The sequence below is a fragment of the Musca domestica genome, unplaced genomic scaffold, assembly GCF_030504385.1.
Source record: "Musca domestica strain aabys unplaced genomic scaffold, Musca_domestica.polishedcontigs.V.1.1 2, whole genome shotgun sequence".
Classification (NCBI taxonomy): Eukaryota; Metazoa; Arthropoda; class Insecta; order Diptera; family Muscidae; genus Musca; species Musca domestica.
This window is the reverse complement of record NW_026712249.1, coordinates 24,918,919-24,939,893: the sequence shown is the minus strand read 5'-3', so window position 1 is coordinate 24,939,893 and position 20,975 is coordinate 24,918,919. Positions and strand designations below refer to the sequence as shown.

Below are 20,975 nucleotides of genomic sequence, written 5' to 3'. Positions count from 1 at the left end.
CAGTTCTTCTTATAGAAGACCAACAGGTCTTCTTATAGGAAGCCTTATGAAATACCAAGAGGTCTTTTTATAGAATACCAACAGGTCTTCATATAGAAGACCACCAGGTCTTCATATGGAAGACCACCAGGTCTTCTTATAGAAGACCACCAGATCTTCATATGGAAGACCACCAGGTCTTCTTATAGAAGACCGCCAGGTCTTCTTATAGAAGACAACCAGGTCTTCTTATAGAAGACAACCAGGTCTTCTTATAGAAGACAACCAGGTCTTCTTATAGAAGACAACCAGGTCTTCTCATAGAAGACAACCAGGTCTTCTCATAGAAGACAACCAGGTCTTCTTATAGAAGACCAACATGTCTTCTTATAGAAGACCAACAGGTCTTCTTATAGAAGACCAACAGGTCTTCTTATAGAAGACCACTAGGTCTTCTTATAGCAGACCTACAGGTCTTCTTCTTATGAAAGACCAACGGGTCTTCTTCTTATGAAAGACCAACGGGTCTTCTTCTTCTAATAGGAAACTAACAGGTCTTCTTATAAGAAACCTTATGAAAGATCAACAGGTCTTCTTATGGAAACGCCAACAGTTCTTCTTATAGAAGACCAACAGGTCTTCTTATAGAAGACCACCAGGAAGACCACCAGGCCTTTTTATAGCAGACCAACAGGTCTTCTTTTTTATGGGAAACTTCTTATAGAAGACCAACATGTCTTCTTATGGAAGACTAGCATGTCTTCTTAAAGAAGACCAACAGGACTTCTTAAAGAAGACCAACAGTACTCGCAGGCCTTCTTAGAAAAGACCTCTAAGAGAAGGCACCTCATAGAAGACCATCAGATCTTCTCAATGAAGACCGTTAGGTATTCTCATGGAATACTGTTAGGTATTCTCATAGAAGACCGTTAGGTATCCTCATAGAAGACCAATAGGTCTTCTCATAGAAGACGAATAGGTCCTTTTAAAGGAGACCAATAGTTCTTCTTATAAAAGGACGATTGATCCTCTTATTAAAGACCAATTGGTCTTAATGTAGGATACAAATGTGTCTTCTTGCAGAAGACCAAGAAGACTAATTGGTCTTATAGAAGTGTTCAAGGCCCTCTTATAGAAAACCAATGGGTTTTCTTATGGAAGGCCAATAGGCCTTCAGGTCTTCTTATAGAAGAAATTTAGATCTTCTCATAGAAGACCTGAAGGCCTTCTTATAAAACCCCTCTTATGTATTGAGACAAATATAACCTCAAAATAAACAACCCATTTTGTCCCTGCATTCCACTGACAAAACTACGCCATTATCATCACCAGACGAACCGGCGAATAACTTTACTTGACAAGTGTGGGAAATTTTCTCCACAAAGTGTTGAGTTGTTATTCCAAAACAACAAGGTTTACAAAAGTTTTAATGTTGTTTTAAATTTTATCGCCCTCTTTCCCACTCTCCTTTCTTTCTCTGGGTGGTAATGGAGAGCTGCATAAATTGAAACTGCATTAAATACAAATTGAATCAAAGTTTCTGTGTTTTTGTTTTATGACGGGCAAGATTCTGTTACAACGTCAAGCGTCGCTTTCCTCTCTTGCAACGCGAGACGTGGTGTTACAAATACGAAGATTGATTACGTGGTGTTTGTAAAAAGAAAAAAATGTTTTTTTCCATTTTTATAATTTTCTTTTAATTGTTTGTTGTGATGAGTATTGTTTTTTGTTTTCAACTCAATTTTCTTTCTTTTTTTTAATTTAGTATTGTTTTGTTTTTTTTTTCATTTTGCAACAACAAAAAAGTCATGATGTTACAACAAAGTTGAAAGCCCCGACGATATAATAAACACGTACACGAGAATGTTAAATTATACGATTTTCGTTCTTGTTCGTTTTTTTTTTTTTGGTTAATGATGATCACGAGAAAGGTTTTCATCATTTCTTTTTTTTTTTTTTTTTTGGTTTTTTTCGACATTTTATAATCACCGGATGAATCATCAACATTAGGTTTGGGGCGGAAAGAATGTATTCCGTGAGAGTTTCGTAATCAAAAGATAACATTATTAGTGGTATTGAATGTGGAGTTTCTAACACGGTAATGGGATGGAATACCCAAAAAGGGGAAAATAAAGATTGATTTTTACTACAGTTTTCTCCAGAGGGGAAGTGGGATGGATTGTCATCCATACTCACGTCATTTAATTAGTTGTTTGTTTTCAATAAACTCACCAACTCTATTGTAATGAACATTTACCTGCAATAAATGAGAAAAGGGTGTCATATTAGTATAGGTTTGGAAAAAAGCTTAGAAACTATAAATGATATTGTCATCAAAATGAAACTTTTATGATTTTGTGATAAATGTGGTAAAAGGTAGTTGAAAAGGCATGTTTATATTCTCATATTGGATTTCTAAAAGTACATGGTATAGAATGCTTTGAAAGTCTTCGACAAGAAGGCGCGGTAGATCTTAGACTAGAAGGCCTTAGAAGTCCTTAACCCGTAAGCCCCAGAAGTTCTTGACAAGAAGACTCTAAGATAATTGGTTTAGAAGGCCTTAACTTTTAACCGAGGTTATAACGTGGTGGTAAACTTAAGTCCTCTAAATTTTACAAAAAAAAATATTAAAAATATTTATTGATAATTATTTGTTTTATAAGCACAAGCTTTTACATTTTAAATTACAATTAGTAAAAAATTATTTTTTTTAATTTAAACAACCCTTTTATTCATCGCAATAGAAAAGAGAATTTGAAGAAGGGAGGGTAAAATTTATCACCACCTCGTTTCTATAGAAGGTCTAAAAGGGGTTCATATGGAGGGCTTAAAGAGGCTTCGTGTGGAGACCTTAAAGACCTTCACATAGAAGATATGACTGGTAGTCTAATAGAAAACCTAAGGGTCTTCGCAGAAAGGCCTTGAAGGTTTTCGTATAGAAAGGCTCGAAGTCTGTTTACAGAAAGTCTAAAAGTCTACGTATCAGAGCCCTAAAAGGTCTGGAACTCTTTCTGAATGACTCTTAAACGCAATCAATGTTGTTTTCATCTATAATATATATTTCACAAAAAAAAAGGTAAAAGTTATCAGTTGGGTTTGCCGACTTGCGTCATGATTGTTAACCTTTTAAGAGGGACGTTCCAAAGGAGAGGGCCAATTTGTTCTCTTTCGTATCTGACCTAAGTCTGATATAAACATTTCATTGCGCCAGATTTGGATTATATCGACTACTTCCTTCTCTTTATATGAAATATGTGATAATTTTTGGAAAATGGACCGAAATGTTCAACTCCATCTAATTACTGATAATTAGTATTAAGTACTTTCGTACAATTATAGTGCACATTTCCAAAACCACGTCCATATCTCAATTCCAGATACCAACAGAAACTTCAAATATCAAATCTGAGAATTCCAGCCCTATCCCTTCATCCAATATCAAATATATCAAATTTAGTGCCAATTAGTACATTTCGTACAATAGAAGTTCAAATTCCCAGAACCACCTTCGTATCTTAACCTTATATACTAGCAGTGACATTTATATCCAATTTCAGGATTTCATTTCTATGCCTTCACCATATACCAAATTTAGTACAATTTAGTACTCTTTGTACAAAAATAGAACGCATTTACAAAACGTACAATTATAGCACACATTTACAAAACTACCGGGATGTGAAAAATTGAAAAAATATCGAAAATTTATTTCCAATTTTATGCGAATCAAAATGTAAAAATTCTTTGTGGAGGATTGGACGGATAAATTCCATATTCACATCAGATCTCTGGTTGAGAGTTTGAATGGAATAGCTAATTTATTACGCACGTTGTGAAAGATATAAGTTTTTAAAATTTTTACCTATTTTACCTATGTGTGGAAAGAGTGGTCCGATATTATCCATCTTCATACCCAGATCTTTTGTTGGGATGTATGAAATTCGAATAGAAGAGGATGCTTATTTCGAAGTTTTTGAGAGCTATAATTTCCAAAATTGTGATTCACTTGTTGGTGAGGTACCAGAAGCAGTGGTCAGATATATCCCATCTATACAGCTGATCTTGTGCTAGTAAATATATTGAGATGTGCCGAATATGATTGTAATAGGATGTTATTTTGCGATTTATGGGTTATTTGGTTATTCAAAATTGTCACCGCTTTGTGGAGGGAGGTACCAGAAGGAGTGGGCCGATATATTTTAGAAATATAAATATTGGAAAGTGGCGAGGTTGAAATTGATCGAAAGCTTACTTCCCATTTCATGACCGTTTGGTTATTCAAAATTTTGACTCCTTCGTGTGGGAGGTACCAGAAGAAGTGGTTCGATATATTTAATTTTCATACCAGCGCTTGATAGAAATATTGGGATGTGTGAAATTTGAAGAGAATCAGATGCTTATTTCGCATTTTATGAGAGTTATAATTATTCAAAATTTTGACCACGTCGTGGGAGAGCTACAGGAAGGAGTGGGCCAATATATTAATTTTCACAACTGATTTTGTGCCAGTATTAATAATTGGATGTGTGAAATTGGAAGACAATAGGAAGCTTATTTCGAATTTTATGAAGGATATGATAATTCAAATTTGTGACCCCTTTTGTGGGGGAGGTGCCAGAAAGAGGGCAGATATATTTTATTTTCGTACCACATGTTGTGTTGTTAAAAATATTGGGATGTGTGAAATATGAATACAATCGGAAGCTTATTTCGCATTTTATGAGAGTTACAATTTTTCAAAATTTTGACCCCTTTGTGGGGGAGGTATCAGAAGGATTGGACCGATGTCTTCCATCTTCATAGCTGATCTTGTGTTGATAAAAATATTGGGATGTGTGAAATTCGAAAGGACACGAATACCTATTTCGAATACCTATTTATGAGAGATATAATTTTTCAAAATGTTGTGGGGGAGGTACCAGAAGGAGTGGGCTGATATATTCCATCTTCACAGCTGATCTTGTTTTGATAGAAATAGAAATGTTTTTATTTCCCATTTTATCAGCGATTTGCATTTTATCAGCGATTATTCAAAAATTTGACCCCTTTGGGTGAGGTTCCAGAAGGATTGAACCAATATATACCATCTTCACACCTGATAGAAATATTGAGATGTAATCGGATGATTTTTTCATTCAAATGCGATTTGCTCATTCAAAATGATGACCCATTTATGGGGGAGGTAAAGTAGTCCTTTCTATCTGTACTTCATACCAGATCTGGTGTTGATAGAAATATCGAGAGGTACCGAATTTGAAGAAAATCTGACAACATTCCATATTTTATAAGAGTTATAATTATTCAAAATTTTGACCCTTTGTGGGTGAGGTACTTGAGAGAGTTGGCCGATATTGCCCATTTTGGCACCTGGCTTGGCATTGACAAAAATATCGGGATTTGCAATGTTTGAGCAAAAGAGGATGATCCTTTCTCTTTCGATGAAGTAAAATATTTTCTTTGATAATTTAGATATTTTGTGGGTGAGGGAGGTACCAAATGGAGTATACGGATATTGCCCATCACCAAACTCGATCTAAGTTTGCTAAAAATATTATGATGTACCAAGTTAGGACCAAGTTAGATACTCCCTTCGAGAGTTATCGTGTGCACCAGGCAGCCTGACAGACCAACGGACAACCTTTGATCGACTCCAATCGCCTTGAAACGGATTTGGTCCAAAGAGACTTAAGTTCTAAAACCGTTAATTCTATGAGCCATGTTTTCGCCGTATTAAATGATATATACCCTCTGTGCAGACAGACGGACACCCTTAGATCGACTTCAAATGTCCTGAAAAGGATTCGGTCCAAAGAGACCTCTGACCTAAAACCGCGATTCCGATAATGCACGTTTTGGTCGTATCAAATGATATATACCCCCTCTAGCCATATGGCTGAGGGTATAATAATCTGTAGCTGAAAAATAGTTTCTAGGTAAACCAAATCTCCCTCCCTCACTCCCTCTCCACACAAGATCAAATGCCGTGGTAATCTATGCCAATTGGAATATTAACTACAAAACAAGATTAGTTTTCAATTTTACATAGAATAAAAATTATTATTATTTATACAAATTACATTTCCGCCTCTAAACCGGTAGCGATAGTTGAAAATTACTCCGTGGCGGACTACTACAAAAACAGAATTATTGTAAGCCAAAGATCCAATTAAAACCAATAATGCTCAGATAACACACTGAGCACTGATGTAGGTTCAATATAGAGGCTAACAACACGACGACGACAACAACAGCAACAACAACAAAATGCCAATTCCAATGAATAACAACAACAAGTTGCAAAAATATTCAGTTTTTTAGTGCCATGGCAGTTGATCTATTATGAATGGAGGCCATTCAGCGGCATTAGCACACATTCTAGCCAACATTGTGACAATAGCTGACGCTCGCCCGCTACTGGTGGACGGATGGATACATAGATCATGCCATACCCTGCCATGTAAATCCATTCATAATGTCCAGAATGAGAATATCATATTTTTGTGAAAATTTTAATTAAGTTGGTCGGCATTTTGTTGTTATTAGTATTTCCATCTAAAACTATTTTATTTCATGCCAACGAAAACAAAAGCAACGAATGCCGGACCAAGTGAACTCTCTATATTGTGGCATGCTACTCTCTGTGATGCGGTTTAGCTTGATCTGACTGCTTTGGTTGTAGCTGCTGTTGCTTTGCTTCTACTGCCAGTGGCAGGCATGACATGAAAAACTTTTAATTAATTTTAATTGAAAAACACTCTGTTCGACATTGTTTTCCTTGCTACCAAAAAAACAAACAGAAGTCTAAAGTACAGTTGTATAAAAGCGGGCGCGCACACACAAAACCACCCACAAAGTGGCATGGCAATGGAAACCACCCAGTTATGGCCAATGCATCCTTGTTTCTTTCCCCCACACCCGCTCTATTGATCGCTCAGTGTAATGCCTTCAAACCATTATCGATGAAAGGAGCACTTAGTGTGTCTAGCTTAAAAAGTACTCAACCACCGCATCATAATTCGATTATGAATTTTTGAGCAAAAAGCTCTTCCTGCCTTTAGCCAAAAGCAAGGCAACCACACGGCCATCATTCGGAGTCTAAACTACACTGTAAAGTGGGTGGCAGTGTTGAAGGGGTGGTGGGTGTGGGGTGGCAATGCAATTTTTCCACCCAAAAGGATTTTGTTTGTTTTACACATTTACGTAATTTGGGGGATGTTAGGATATGCAAAGCTCTCCCTTCCCCATTTTTGGTTGACAATTGAAAAACCACCCCCTGAAGTGCGAAGAAATCAAACCCAGTTGGAACACCCAAGTGCAACCCCCAACTGTGAGTGGTGAGTGAGTGAGTGCATTCTGCTGTCAATTCCTCACAGCAATTAAAGGAAGTTAAACTCTCAACATATGCAAATAATACGTCATCTATTTCGAAGGGTAGGCGATTGGATGGCAAAAGGAAATGTTGAAAATAAAATGCACTGTCAGAAACTGGAGGAGAAAATAAGACAACGAGGGAGCCAACATGTCTGGGTCCTTCTACTCTACAGTAAATAGCCTCGGGGCTTTTTTTCCTTTATTGAGATTGATAATAAGTAACATTTCATGTGTCCCGCCAAGCTTTGAAATGGCCTCGGGGCTCATCTACTTTACAGTAGGTAGCCCCTGGGCTCATCTACTCTACAGTAGATGGCCTCAGGGCTCATCTACTCTACAGTAGATGGCCTCAGGGCTCATCTACTCTACAGTAGATGGCCTCAGGGCTCATCTACTCTACAGTAGATGGCCTCAGGGCTCATCTACTCTACAGTAGATGGCCTCAGGGCTCATCTACTCTACAGTAGAGGGCTTCTGGGCTCATATACCCTACAGTAGATGACCTTGAGACTCATCTCCTCTACAGTAGATGACCTTGAGGCTCATCTCCTCTACAGTAGATGACCTCTGGGCTTATCTACTCTACAGTAGATAACCTCAGGGCTCATCTACTCTACAGTAGATGGCTTCTGGGCTCATCAACTCTACAGTAGATGGCCTCAGGGCTCATCTACTCTACAGTAGATGACCTCTGGGCTCATCTACTCTACAGTAGATGACCTCTGGGCTCATTTACTCTACAGTAGATGACCTCTGGGCTCATCTACTCTACAGTAGATGGCTTCTGGGCTCATCTACTCTACAGTAGATGGCCTCAGGGCTCATCTACTCTACAGTAGATGACCTCTGGGCTCATCTACTCTACAGTAGATGACCTCTGGGCTTATCTACTCTACAGTAGATAACCTCTGGGCTCATCTACTCTACAGTAGATGACCTTTGGGCTCATCTTCTCTACAATATATGGCTTCTGGGTACATCTACCCAAGAGTAGATGGCCTTTGGGTCCTTCCACTCTACAGTAGATGGCCTCTGGGCACATCTACTCTAGGGTAGACGGCCTCTGGGCACATCTGTGCCACAGTAGATGGCCTCGGGGCGCATCTACTCTACAGTAGTTGGCCCCTGGGAACATTTTCTCTACTGTATATGGTCTCTGGACACATCTACTCTACAGTAGATGGTCTCTGGGCTTATCTACTCTACAGTAGATGGCCTCTGAGCTCATCTACTCAACGGTAGATGGCACCCGGCTTCATCTACTCAACAGTAAATGGCCCCTGGGTCCATCTACTCAACGCTAGATGTCCCCTGGCTCAATCTACTCAACGGTAGATGGCCTCTGGCTCAATCTACTCAACGGTAGATGGCCTCTGGCTCAATCTACTCAACGGTAGATTGCCCCTGGCTCAATCTACTCAACGGTAGATGGTCCCTGTCGCCATCTACTCTACGGTAGATGGCCCCTGGCTCCATCTACTCTACCGTAGATTGCCCCTGGCTCCATCTACTCTACAGTAGATGGACCCTGGACTCTACCCTACTACTCCACTCTTTCGTAAACCCATATCACCAAGACTCGCTTGCCTTTCTTTCAGGTGTACTTAAAAATCGATAAAATTGCATTCATGGCAGCAGATTTATATCCTTGCACAAAATCTCCCTTCCTTAATTGGAAATGTTGAACAAAAAGAAAAGGGGTTCGTTGTAATTATTGGGCGGATTGCATTACAACACTCCCAAAAAAAAAGAAAAAAACGGCGCTCTCAAACAAAAGACATTTCAAACAAAACAGGAGGCAGGAAACGTCGATATGTTTCCCACTTGCCAAATGAATGGATGAATGAATTGAATGCTGCCGCCGCCACCACTTTCAATTGAGCACCATGACCACCACCAGCAGGAACAACAGCAACAATAAAAGGATTCATGAAAACGAAGTAAAACAACTTTAGGCGAAATAAACTTCCTGCAATTTTTTTTTCAACGAATATTTAATGAAATGCACACACCAAGCCACCGCTGAGCGAATGGCTAGGATTGGGATAAGGTTTTGACAGGATTTTGCATGGCAGCCCAGCCCTGTCTGACGACTGCCTTCGCCTGGCATTTCAAAAGCAAATCGATGGCAGACACATCTACTGCCACAATTGTTGTAACCGTAATGGCTACCGTAAAACGCTTTCACAGCTGGAATCTGTTTTGGGAATTTTCAATGAACAGCAGCAGCAGCAAGATGGCAAACAACGACTCTAGTCTCAAGGAAAATCATTGCTACAGAAGCAGAAAAAATTGCTGAAAAAAACAAGACTTCTAAAAATCCAAAAAAACAGAAAATGAAATCTCCATCTCATGGAAAGGAATGAGTTAGGGAGTCATAGAAACAGAGCAACGCAAAAGGAAAATGGACCATTTACTCGGATTTAAGTTGGCTATCGAAACTGCCAGCATGACTGGCTAACTGAATGACTGTTTGATTGCTGGATTGAGGCAATGTTTCAAGAGTCAATGCGGGAAAAATGGAGTAGCAACAGCAGAGGACAGACACACCGTATGTACAGTCACAGAGTCTCTCTCTTCTATGGCATCCAACTGACATAGCAAGTAGTCAGGCGGCCAGTCAGCCAGCCGACCAGCCAACCAGGTTTCCTCATTGTCTAGCCGTATTTACCAAAACGAAAAAAGCCAAATCCAACCGTTGCCATAGGGAACTTTTAAATTATTCCACATGCAGTCAGCCAACAGGAGCTGAGTTTCAACCAAAGTTTGATGGACAGACGAACCTGGAGATCGCTTTCCGGCGTCCATTTAAAACTGAATAGTTCGAGTCCACATGCAGTCAGTTAGTCTATATGACCATGTAAAATATTTGTAATTTCTAAACATTTAAAATGTATGGAATAAATGAATAGCAAGCAAACACAGAGAATTAAGTGCCCGCAAACTATTCTCAACAACAGCAGCAATAACAATGAGGCCAGAAATGGTGATGAAAAATCTATCCCACCGCATGGTTGCTGTATATGCCGGCCGGAGCCAAGGACGTGAGGTATTACCAGGGCTAAAAACGTGAAATTTTGGGAAAATGCTTTTAAACCCCTTACAAATTATGGTAGATGACTCCTGGGTTCATCTCCTCTGTGGTAGATTACCCCAGAGTTCATCTAATTTTTCGTAGATGACCCCAGTGCTCATCAACTCTTTCGTAGAAGATCCCAGGGCTCATCCACTCTATCGTTATGACCCCAGGACTCATCTACTCTATCGTAGATGAACCCAGGACTCATCTGCTCTATCGTAGATGACCCTATGGCTCATCTACCCTATCGTAGATGACCCTATGGTTCATCTACTCTATCTTAAAAAAAAATAAAACATCTACTCTATGGTAGATGACACCAGGGTTCATCTATTCTATGGTAAATGACCCCGGGGTTCACCTACTGTATGATAGATGCCCCTAGGATCCATCTACTCTATGTTGGATGACCCCAGGGTTCATCTACTCTATTGTAGATGGCCCCAGGGTTCATCTACTCTATTGTAGATGGCCCCAGGGTTCATCTACTCTATTGTAGATGGCCCCAGGGTTCATCTACTCTATTGTAGATGGCCCCAGGGTTCATCTACTCTATTGTAGATGGCCCCAGGGTTCATCTACTCTATTGTAGATGACCCCAGGGTTCATCTACTCCATTGTAGATGACCCCAGGGTTCATCTACTCTATTGTAGATGACCCCAGGGTTCATCTACTCTATTGTAGATGACCCCAGAGTTCATATACTCTATGGAAGATGACCCCAGGGTTCATAAACTCTATGGAAGATGACCCCAGGGTTCATCTACTCTATGGAAGATGACCCCAGGGTTCATCTACTCTATGGTAGATGACACCAGGGTTCATCTACTCTAAGGTACATTACCCCAGGTTTCTATGGAATATGGCGGGCGAGCTCCTCTACTCAATGTCCCCAGGGCCATATGGGAGACTATCCCAGGGCTCATCAACTTTTTGGTAGATTATCCCAAGATTCATCTACTCTATGGTGTAGAGCAAAAACTCCTAATGGGAACCCTAGGACAACAAGCGTGGATTTTCTTTACGTATTTTTCCAAGGACAACATTAAGGAATATTGTTTAAGAAGAAGATATTTCTTTAAGGTTCTGTTATATTTTTGAAGAATGTTTTCCTAAGGTACTGTCCTGCGACACATGAGCTGACGTGCATTTTTATAGAATAGGGTTTGAAGGATCTTTAGAGCAAAAAAACTTTAAACCTACAAACGTGGATTTTTTTAAGAATGCGTTTTTTAAGATTTTTTTGAGGACCTTTAAAGCTGCAGATGAGGATTTTTTAAGAATATTTGTAGAATCAGAAGATTTGTAAGGCAACGAAAAACAATGAGCCCATAAATTCCCCAACCAAGCATTTGACCACACGAACTGATTTCCATATTTACATTTACGTGATCTGTTGCAAACACATTACAACAATGCGTTTATGTTTTTGCAAGAATTACAAGTATAGCAACAACATATAAAAACATGAATGATGTAGCATCTTAAGGAAGAATAACAGAATAACAATAACGGAAAAAGATACAACTTCGAAAGACTCCAACTTGATTCTTTTCCTAAGCAGACAGCGTAACCTACCGACTTGTGCATTTACAAAGCCGAGGCAAGTTGTCGTCTATAATCAACTACCCAAAACCATGCTTGGCGTAGCATCATCCATTGTGGCCAGAACGGATGGGACGATGTAAACGCACAACGTCTTCTTTTGGCCTGTACTTCGGGTTTAATAAATGTTACCACAACGGCAATATTTACGAATGACGGTGAGGATGATGACGACACGATGAGGATGTTATTGCCATTATCATCATCATCCTCTACGTACTGTTGCCATTGCCATTGTACGTTACTTGTTCGCTTAGTTTTTTGTTGCTGCCTATCCCTGCACATATATTGACAGTTCAAGGACCAGACCAGACAACCTTAAATGCAGCAGAACATAAAAAAGTACGCAGTGCAAATTGAAGGCAGGTACAGCAGCAGTAGCAAACAGCCTTGTTTCAAAACCATGCTACCAAACAAAAACATACAATATGTTCTCTGCCAAGTTTTGCGAAACGGGAAACGTGTAATGACGACAACGATGACCATGTAGCCGGGAACTACCACCACTAGACAACATCAAAGTCTTGTTTAGTACAAAATAAATCAAAACAATAACAAGAAAATGGGATGCAAAAAGGAACCAGCTAAGAAGGGAAGGAGGTGTACACATGGAATTGAGAACAACAGCCAGGGTCAGAGATGGGCTCAGGAGTAAGAGCAGCCATTTACTATAGAGTAGATGGCTCACAGGTCGTCTACTGCAGAGTAGATGAACCCGTAGACTGTATACTGTAGAGTATATGAACCTAGAATCCGTCTTCTGCAGAGTAGATGAACCCAGAGGCTGTCTACTGTAGAGTAGATGAACCTAGAAGCCGTCTACTGTAGAGTAGATGGACACAGAGGTCGTCTACTGCCGAGTAGGTGGACCCAGAGGCCGTCTACTGCCGAGTAGATGGACTCAGAGGCCGTCTACTACCGAGTAGATGGGCCCAGAGGCCGTCTACTGCCAAGTAGGTGGACCCAGAGGCCGTCTACTGTAGAGTAGATGGCCCATAGGCCGTCTACTGTAGAGTAGACGGACGCAGAGGTCGTCTACTGTAGAGTAGACGGACCCAGAGGTCGTCTATTGTAGAGTAGACGGACCCAGAGGTCGTCTACTGTAGAGTAGACGGACCCAGAGGTCGTCTACTGTAGAGTAGACGGACCCAGAGGTCGTCTACTGTAGAGTAGACGGACCCAGAGGTCTTCTACTTTAGAGTAGATGGACCCAGAGGCCGTCTACTGTAGAGTAGATGGACCAGAGACGGTCTACTACAGAGTAGATGGACCAGAAACCGTCTACTACAGAGTAGATGGACCAGAGGCCGTCTACTGTAGAGTAGATGGACCCAGAGGTCGTCTACTGTAGAGTAGACGGACCCAGAGGTCTTCTACTTTAAAGTAGATGGACCCAGAGGCCGTCTACTGTAGAGTAGATGGACCAGAGGCCGTCTACTACAGAGTAGATGGACCAGAGGCCGTCTACTATAGAGTAGATGGACCAGAGACGGTCTACTACAGAGTAGATGGACCAGAGACCGTCTACTACAGAGTAGATGGACCAGAGGCCGTCTACTGTAGAGTAGATGGACCCAGAGGTCGTCTACTGTAGAGTAGGCGGACCCAGAGGTCTTCTACTTTAGAGTAGACGGACCCAGAGGTCTTCTACTTTAGAGTAGACGGACCCAGAGGTCGTCTACTGTAGAGTAGACGGACCCAGAGGTCGTCCACTGTAGAGTAGACGGACCCAGAGGCCGTCTACTACAGAGTAGATGGACCAGAGGCCGTCTACTACAGAGTAGATGGACCAGAGGCCGTCTACTATAGAGTAGATGGACCAGAGACTGTCTACTACAGAGTAGATGGACCAGAGGCCGTCTACTGTAGAGTAGATGGACCAGAGGCCGTCTACTGTAGAGTAGATGGACCCAGAGGTCGTCTACTGTAGAGTAGACGGACCCAGAGGTCTTCTACTTTAGAGTAGATTGACCCAGAGGCCGTCTACTGTAGAGTAGATGGACCCAGAGGCCGTCTACTGTAGAGTAGATGGACCCAGAGGCCGTCTACTACAGAGTAGATGGACTCAGAAGCCGTCTACTGTGGAGTAGATGGACTCAGAAGCCGTCTACTGTGGAGTAGATGGACTCAGAAGCCGTCTACTATAGAGTAGATGGACCAGAGACTGTCTACTACAGAGGTCGTCTACTGGCGAGTATATGGACCCAGAGCCCGTCTACTGTAGTGTAGATGGACCCAGAGGCCGTCTACTGTAGTGTGGATGGACCCAGAAACCGTCTACTGTAGACGGACCCAGAGGTAGATGGACTCAGAAGCCGTCTTCTGTAGAGTGGAAGGATCCAGAGGCCGTCTACTGTAAAGTTGAAGGATCCAGAGGCCATCTACTGTAGAGTTGAAGGACTCAGAGGTCGTCTACTCCACACTAAACGGAGTAGCGTAGCGTGTACATTTTGTTTCGTTAAACCCGCCTGAGCAAGAGAATAAAGCCTAATTTTCCCTCTCTGAAATCCTCACTTCCCTTCCCATTTCAATAACTCCTTCGGTGTGTGTGTGAAAAATTAAATAATTCCATTAGACAAGCGCAAACGATTTAAACATCCAATGGGCACTTTATTCGTTATGTCACATTAAATTTTCATATCCCCCAACAAACATCCGAAGCCGAAGATTTTTCTCGTTTCGTGTTATGCGTTTAGTCACACAGAATAAAGGAGAGACAGAGAGAGAGGGGAAAAAACCAGCAACACTGTCACATTTCACACACGTTTTCATATCATTAATGCTGTCATCTTGTCTCGTGCTAAAGTGGGTTTCCTCCATATGACGGTACGGAACGAAAAGAATCACTGTCGTCATCCCAGAAATTACTGTGGCTGCGGCCTGTTTGTTTCCAAAACACGAGCTGTAATAAGTAAGTCCAGGTCAGGTTAGATTCTCTGTGAGCCAACCATTATTGTGGTTGGTGTACATTCCGAAAGGAGTTAATTCACATCGCGCTTTGTTTCCAGTTAAGCATAATATGTTTGCAAATTTTAAACATAGACCTCATTCGACGCCAGCAGATCTGTTTTGAATGGAGACACTGTGACACTGCGAGGTCAGTGAATTAGGACAGAGATAAATCGGATATGCCATGCAATTATTGTAATAATTAAAAGCGAATATCATTCTGTAGTAAAAAAGAGTATAAAAGTGTTCGATATAGAATCTTCGAATCAAAAAATTGTTTCAGAAAATTCCTTGTTGACAGAGACCCCCATTGGGCGCCATTTTAAAACCTGGAGCAAAAAGACTTGAATGAGTTATTAGTTTTTTTAGGGAATCAATATATGATTACCTAGTAGTGACAGTATCCTACAAATAATTATATAAATAAAAAGTCACGTTTTTGATCAAGCCCCACGTTGGGCGCCAGTTTTATTATTTGGTTTAGCGTCATTGCGTTGTTAAAATTCTTTTGTTTCAGTGTTAAAAACCTTTCTTTAAACATATCTCTGGGTTCGGAAAGGAGGTAGTATGTATTGTTTTATAAATTGGTAGCCTCCTTAAGAAAGGGTATCCATTTTAAACATTTCACTAAACATACTTTAATTTCTTGTTTAAGAAAACAAGTTAAAAGGTATCAGTCGGTTTTGCCGACAGACGTCAATGTTCGATTCTTTAAATATATTTTGACTTCTGCTATGATTATTCAAATTGTTGACCCTCTATGAAGTAGGTTCCGAAGGAATGTGCCGTATCGAACCTAAAAAAGTATGATATACATATTGCGACGTGCCAGGTTTGTACTATACAGGGTGGGATAAAACAAAAACTGCAACAAAGTCAAACCCCATAATTTTTACATTATTTTTTTAAATTTTATTGAATGAAAGCAAAAAAACGTCGGAAATAGCATCAAATTTTAGAATAAGTATAGGTTTGTTCGCATTGGTCACCTTTGGCATGATTTATGGCTTTCAAACAGTCAATCAAACCGTCACAAGCTGCCTGAATGTTGTTTTGCCGTATTTTGGTACATTCCCGGCGAAGCCCTTGCTTGAGGTGATCGACATTTTTGTATTTTTTAGTGCCAACCTTGCTTCCCAAAATACTCCAGACACAATAGTCCAACGGATTGGTATTAGGAGATTCTTGGGTGGCACCTGCTGAGTGCGATAGTGCTGAGTCCTGTTGGAATGTCCAAGGTCTGCGGCCAAAATGTTTGCATGCCCAAGGCTTTAATACACCCTCCAGAAATTTTTCGCGATAATATTCGGCATTTATTCTGATGCCACAGTCGATTAATATGAGCGTATAGCAACCATCGGCTGTTATGGCGGCCCATACCATCACCGTGGGCGGGGCTTGAGTTCTGGTGGCCAACCGAAGATGCACATTTTCAGCTGACCTCTTTGGCAAGTAAACATGAACATGTTGTATGTTTACAAACTGCTAGACAACGAATGTTTTCTCATCGGAGAAAACCGAATTCGGCAGTTCACCACTTTCGGCCGAGCGAAGCAACTCTTTAGCCCTTTTGAGTCTATTTTCTTTATGTTGCGGTGTAAGTTCTTGCACTTTTTGGAATTTCAATGGCTTTACCCCGAGCCCATTTTTCAATATTTGCCGAATGGAATATTGCGATATGTTCAGCTCACAAGCCATTTTTCGGCCACTGCGACGCGGGTTTCGATCAAGTCGCTTCCTTACTTTTCGAACCATATCTGCTGATGTTACTGTTTTCTTCCGTCCACTCCTTGACGCCAGGCTACGCTACCAGTATCAGGGTAACGAGCGGCGGTACAAGACACAAAAGATTTATTCACATTTAAATGCTGGAGTGCTCTAACGATAACCACTTGTGGTTTTCCAGCCAAATATAAAGAAATCACACTATCACGCTTGAATTCAATGATGAATAACTTTTTTTCTGGAAAATTCTCACCAAAATGCTTTTGTACGTTTGTAAACAATATAATGAGCAGTCACTGGAATAATTTTAAGAGCTGTAGGACCGGTGGCTTAGAAATGACAGCAGTCTGAACTTGGCTGTTTTTTTGTTATCGCATCCTGTATTTAATTTTCTCGTATTTAGGGACTTTAATTCCGTTGGGCGCCACTTAAAAATTCTTTACCATCGAACACATCGAAAAGTTTAGTTCTACTTAAAGTGATTTGTCTAACTCCTTATTTTTAAAAAGGCAATCTCAATCATAAGTTGTGAAGCCTATGTCCGATTGGATCCCACGTTGGACGCCATTTTACAAATCTAACGTTTCAGTGTTTGAATTGTGCATGGGGAGGGATTACGATTTACATTTCGACAACTCCTATTGCTATTTGCAATCTTAGGTGTTATAAATCATGTATTCGATTGGATGTCACGTTGGGCGCCGCTTTTTGAAAATATTAAAATGGTCATATATCTCAATCCAAGACGCATACACAATTTATATTTCGACGACGTCTATCGTTATTTGTAATCTTATATCGTATAAATCATGTATCTAATTGGATGCTACGTTGGGCGCCACTTTTTGAAAATGTTCATACCGTCAAAACTATTAAACCAGAAAAAATATACATTAACCAGGGTTCAGGGTTCTTATTTCGGCTTCTTTTATGACTAGTTCCAAAAAAAAATTATGGAAGAATTTCCCAGAGGAACATGTAAAGTATTTGGACGCTATTATATGAAACTAACCTCCCGGCGATGGAAATGTTCATATATTTCGCAGCCTTCTATCCCCAGTTACAAACTGAAACCTTTAGTGAAACAGTCCCATTTCCTTTCACAAAGTATGGCTCATTTATGATAAGAGGTTCCGGTTAAGTTCAGTCAGATTTTTTGCCAGCGGTTGGTTCATACATGACAACATGTTCATTCCAAATCGGTTATCAATTTGCAAATTGACCCTTCCTTTATTTGTGTAATATTGTTGACCATTAAATATTACGTTCATGTGCCGGTATTTTTAGTGATAGATGTTCAAGAAATGCCTTTGACTGGGCTAGTTCATTTACAGAGGACCTCGAAAATGTATGGAACACCTTAAAATTGCCTTCGAACAACGACTGTCCTTAAGAAGGTCTACTGACCATAGAATTTCTTCAATTTTTTTCGGTCCACAGAAGTCCTTCAAAAGCCTCAAATATCTATAAAAACACCTTCAATAGATGTTTGGACTCTTCAAATGGATATATAGGGATATAGAAGACCTGAGAAAGGTTTTCTGTCTATAGAAGATTTTTACAAGCTCTCCCAGCTCTCTTGGGTATACAAACGACCTTCAAAAGTTTTTTGGGCTATAGAAGACCTGAAAAATGTTTTCTGTTTATAGAAGATCTTTGCAAGCTCTCCCAGCTATAGAATATCATAAAAAGATCTTCTGCATATAGAACATCTTCACAAGATCTACTGGTAGAAAAGACCTTTAAGAAACCTTAGGGCTATCGAGGAGCTTAAAGAGGCCTTAAGGAGAGGTATTTGAGCTATATATATTTGAGATCCTTAAAAAAAGTTCTTTCTTTAGAAAACCTTAGAAAGATTTCCCTTTGCAATGAATCATTCATCTGTCCAGTCCTTTTCACGATCTGAAAAGCCCTTCATTTCACCTCAGACCACTGTCCACCCGAAAGCTTGTATTAACCAACCATCTCTGCCAGTGCTATCTGTCTTTTGCAATTGCCTGTTTGTCATTTAACCATTTTTGAATGTCCTCTTAGCTTGACGCTTTGTGTCTATTAAAGCGACAATTTCATTTTAACGATCGATATTTTACAGCCTACTCTAAAAAATGACGAGACGAGACAACAAGGTAAACGTGCTTCGGTGACTAGAAAATTGAGAAGGACAGGCAGGCAGGCAAGGTTTTAGAGAAATGCAACGAATGGAAATAAAACCAAACTCTGAAGAGGAGGAGCTGGAGGGCGGTGAAAAGAAAAAAACTTGGTAGTCAAAGTAAAAGTAATGTTGTGTCCTCCAACGCATATTGTCACCCTCAGAGTTTGTCACACACACACACACAGCACACCACACCGTACATATTGCTGTTGATGAATAAATCGACATGCGACAGAAGTGGATTTTTGCCTGACAGACAGACTGGCGGACCGAACGACTGGCTTGACTTGAAGGCTGGCTGGCTGACTAGCTCACACCCAAAACACACACACACACAGGCACACATAATTTTACAACATCAAATAAATCCTAGTTGCAGTTTCAAAGCCATAGCCATGGAATGAGGTGTTTAAAAGACCATTATAATCTATTCATATGGAAACATTTGCTCCCCCGCCTATTTTTTGTGAATGAAATTCAAACTCGCACACACTTCCACACACACACATACATAGTGGAGACAATTCATCCTCTTCTATCGTGTACGGGTGTATACTTATGTACATATTCCTGCTGCTCCTCCTTCACGTTGTTGGTACTTTACATTTCATGCATTACAAGGAAGTGAAATTCAAAGTGAGAATGGGAATTCAGCAGACGGAAGGATTGCGAACAGAGTTGCCACCTAGTAGGGGGGGAGGATTTCCATATGGGATATTACAAGGCCAAGTATGTTTATGATGTGGTCCTTTAAAAAATATTTAAAAAAAATCGATTTTTGTTCGGCTAATTATTTATAAACACTTTTAATGAAGTAGCGCCCAGGCCGTAGCCATTGTGGGGGCCCAGGGAGCCCGGACCCCATTTCCCAATGTAATTTTAGATATTTTTAAAGGAATTTTGGTTTTGAAAGCCTTTCTGTCTACGTCGGTGGCGCCCAATGTGTTGCTCAGTTAGTAGTTTTAGACCTACAACTGAGGACTCATTTACAAGACTGGTTTGATATAAGGTCTGAAGTTGCACGACTAAAACTTCTCACAGAATCCCACGTTGGGCGCCACTTCATAAAAAGTGCTTATACATTATTTTTACATCCTCAGGCTAGAGAGGGTATATATCATACGTCCAAAAATTGCCACATAGAAATAATGGTTTTAGACCCTAGGTCTCTTTGGACTAAATCCGCTTCAGGACATTTGGAGTCGATCTAGCGATGTCGGTCCGTCCGTCTGTCTGGCTGGTACGCACGATAACTCTTGAAGGGAGCATCTGATTTTATCCAAACTTGGCCTATTGTAATATTATTGTCAAACTTTGATCGAGTTAGGAGATGGGCAATATCGGTCCACTCCTTCAAAAAAAAATATTTTACTGCACAGAAAGAGAAAAAATAATCAGATTTTGCTCGAATTTTGCAAATCCTAATGTTTACATCAGTGCTAGGTGAGGTGCGAAAATGGAAAATATCGGCCCACTCCATCAAGTACCTCACCCACAAAGGGTCAAAACTTTGAATAATTACAGGGTGAGATGAAAAAATTGCAACCAACTTAAGACTGCTGTCACTTCTAAACCACTCGTCCGACAGCTGTTAAAATTATTTCCGTGACAGCTCATTTCATTGTTTACAAGCGTACAAAAGCATTTTGATGAGAATTTTCCATGAAAAAAAGTTATTCGTGATGGAATTCAAGCGTGACAGTGCGATTTCTTTATATATGGCTGGAAAACCACACGGGGCTATCGTTAGAGCACTCCAGCATTTAAATGTGATTAAATATTTTGTGTCCCGTACCATCGCTCGTTACCGTGATACTGGTAGCCCGACGTCAAGAAAGTTGATGGAAGAGAACAGCAACATCAGCAAAAATGGTTCGAAAAGTAAAAAAGCGACTTTATCGATCCAAACCCGCATCGCATTGGCCGAAAAATGGCTCGTGAGGTGAACATTTTGCAATATTCCATTCGGCAAATATTGAAAAATGGGCTCGGCGTAAAGCCATTGAAATTCCAAGAACTTACACCACAACAGAAAGAAAAAAGACTCAAAAGAGCTAAAGAGTTGCTTCGCTTGGCCGAAAGTGGTGAACTGCCGAATTTGATTTTCTTCGCTA

The 20,975-nt window shown here is 40.4% G+C and overlaps 1 long non-coding RNA gene across 1 annotated transcript in view; it reads right to left on the bottom strand.

The window, feature by feature from the left end:
• Nucleotides 1-1,524: 1,524 nt before the first annotated feature.
• LOC131802230 (uncharacterized) overlaps nucleotides 1,525-20,975 on the bottom strand; it is a 38,844-nt gene continuing 19,393 nt past the window's right edge. The window contains exon 2 of the long non-coding RNA XR_009342087.1: nucleotides 1,525-2,236. This is a non-coding gene — a long non-coding RNA (uncharacterized LOC131802230). The remainder of the gene's footprint in view (nucleotides 2,237-20,975) is intronic.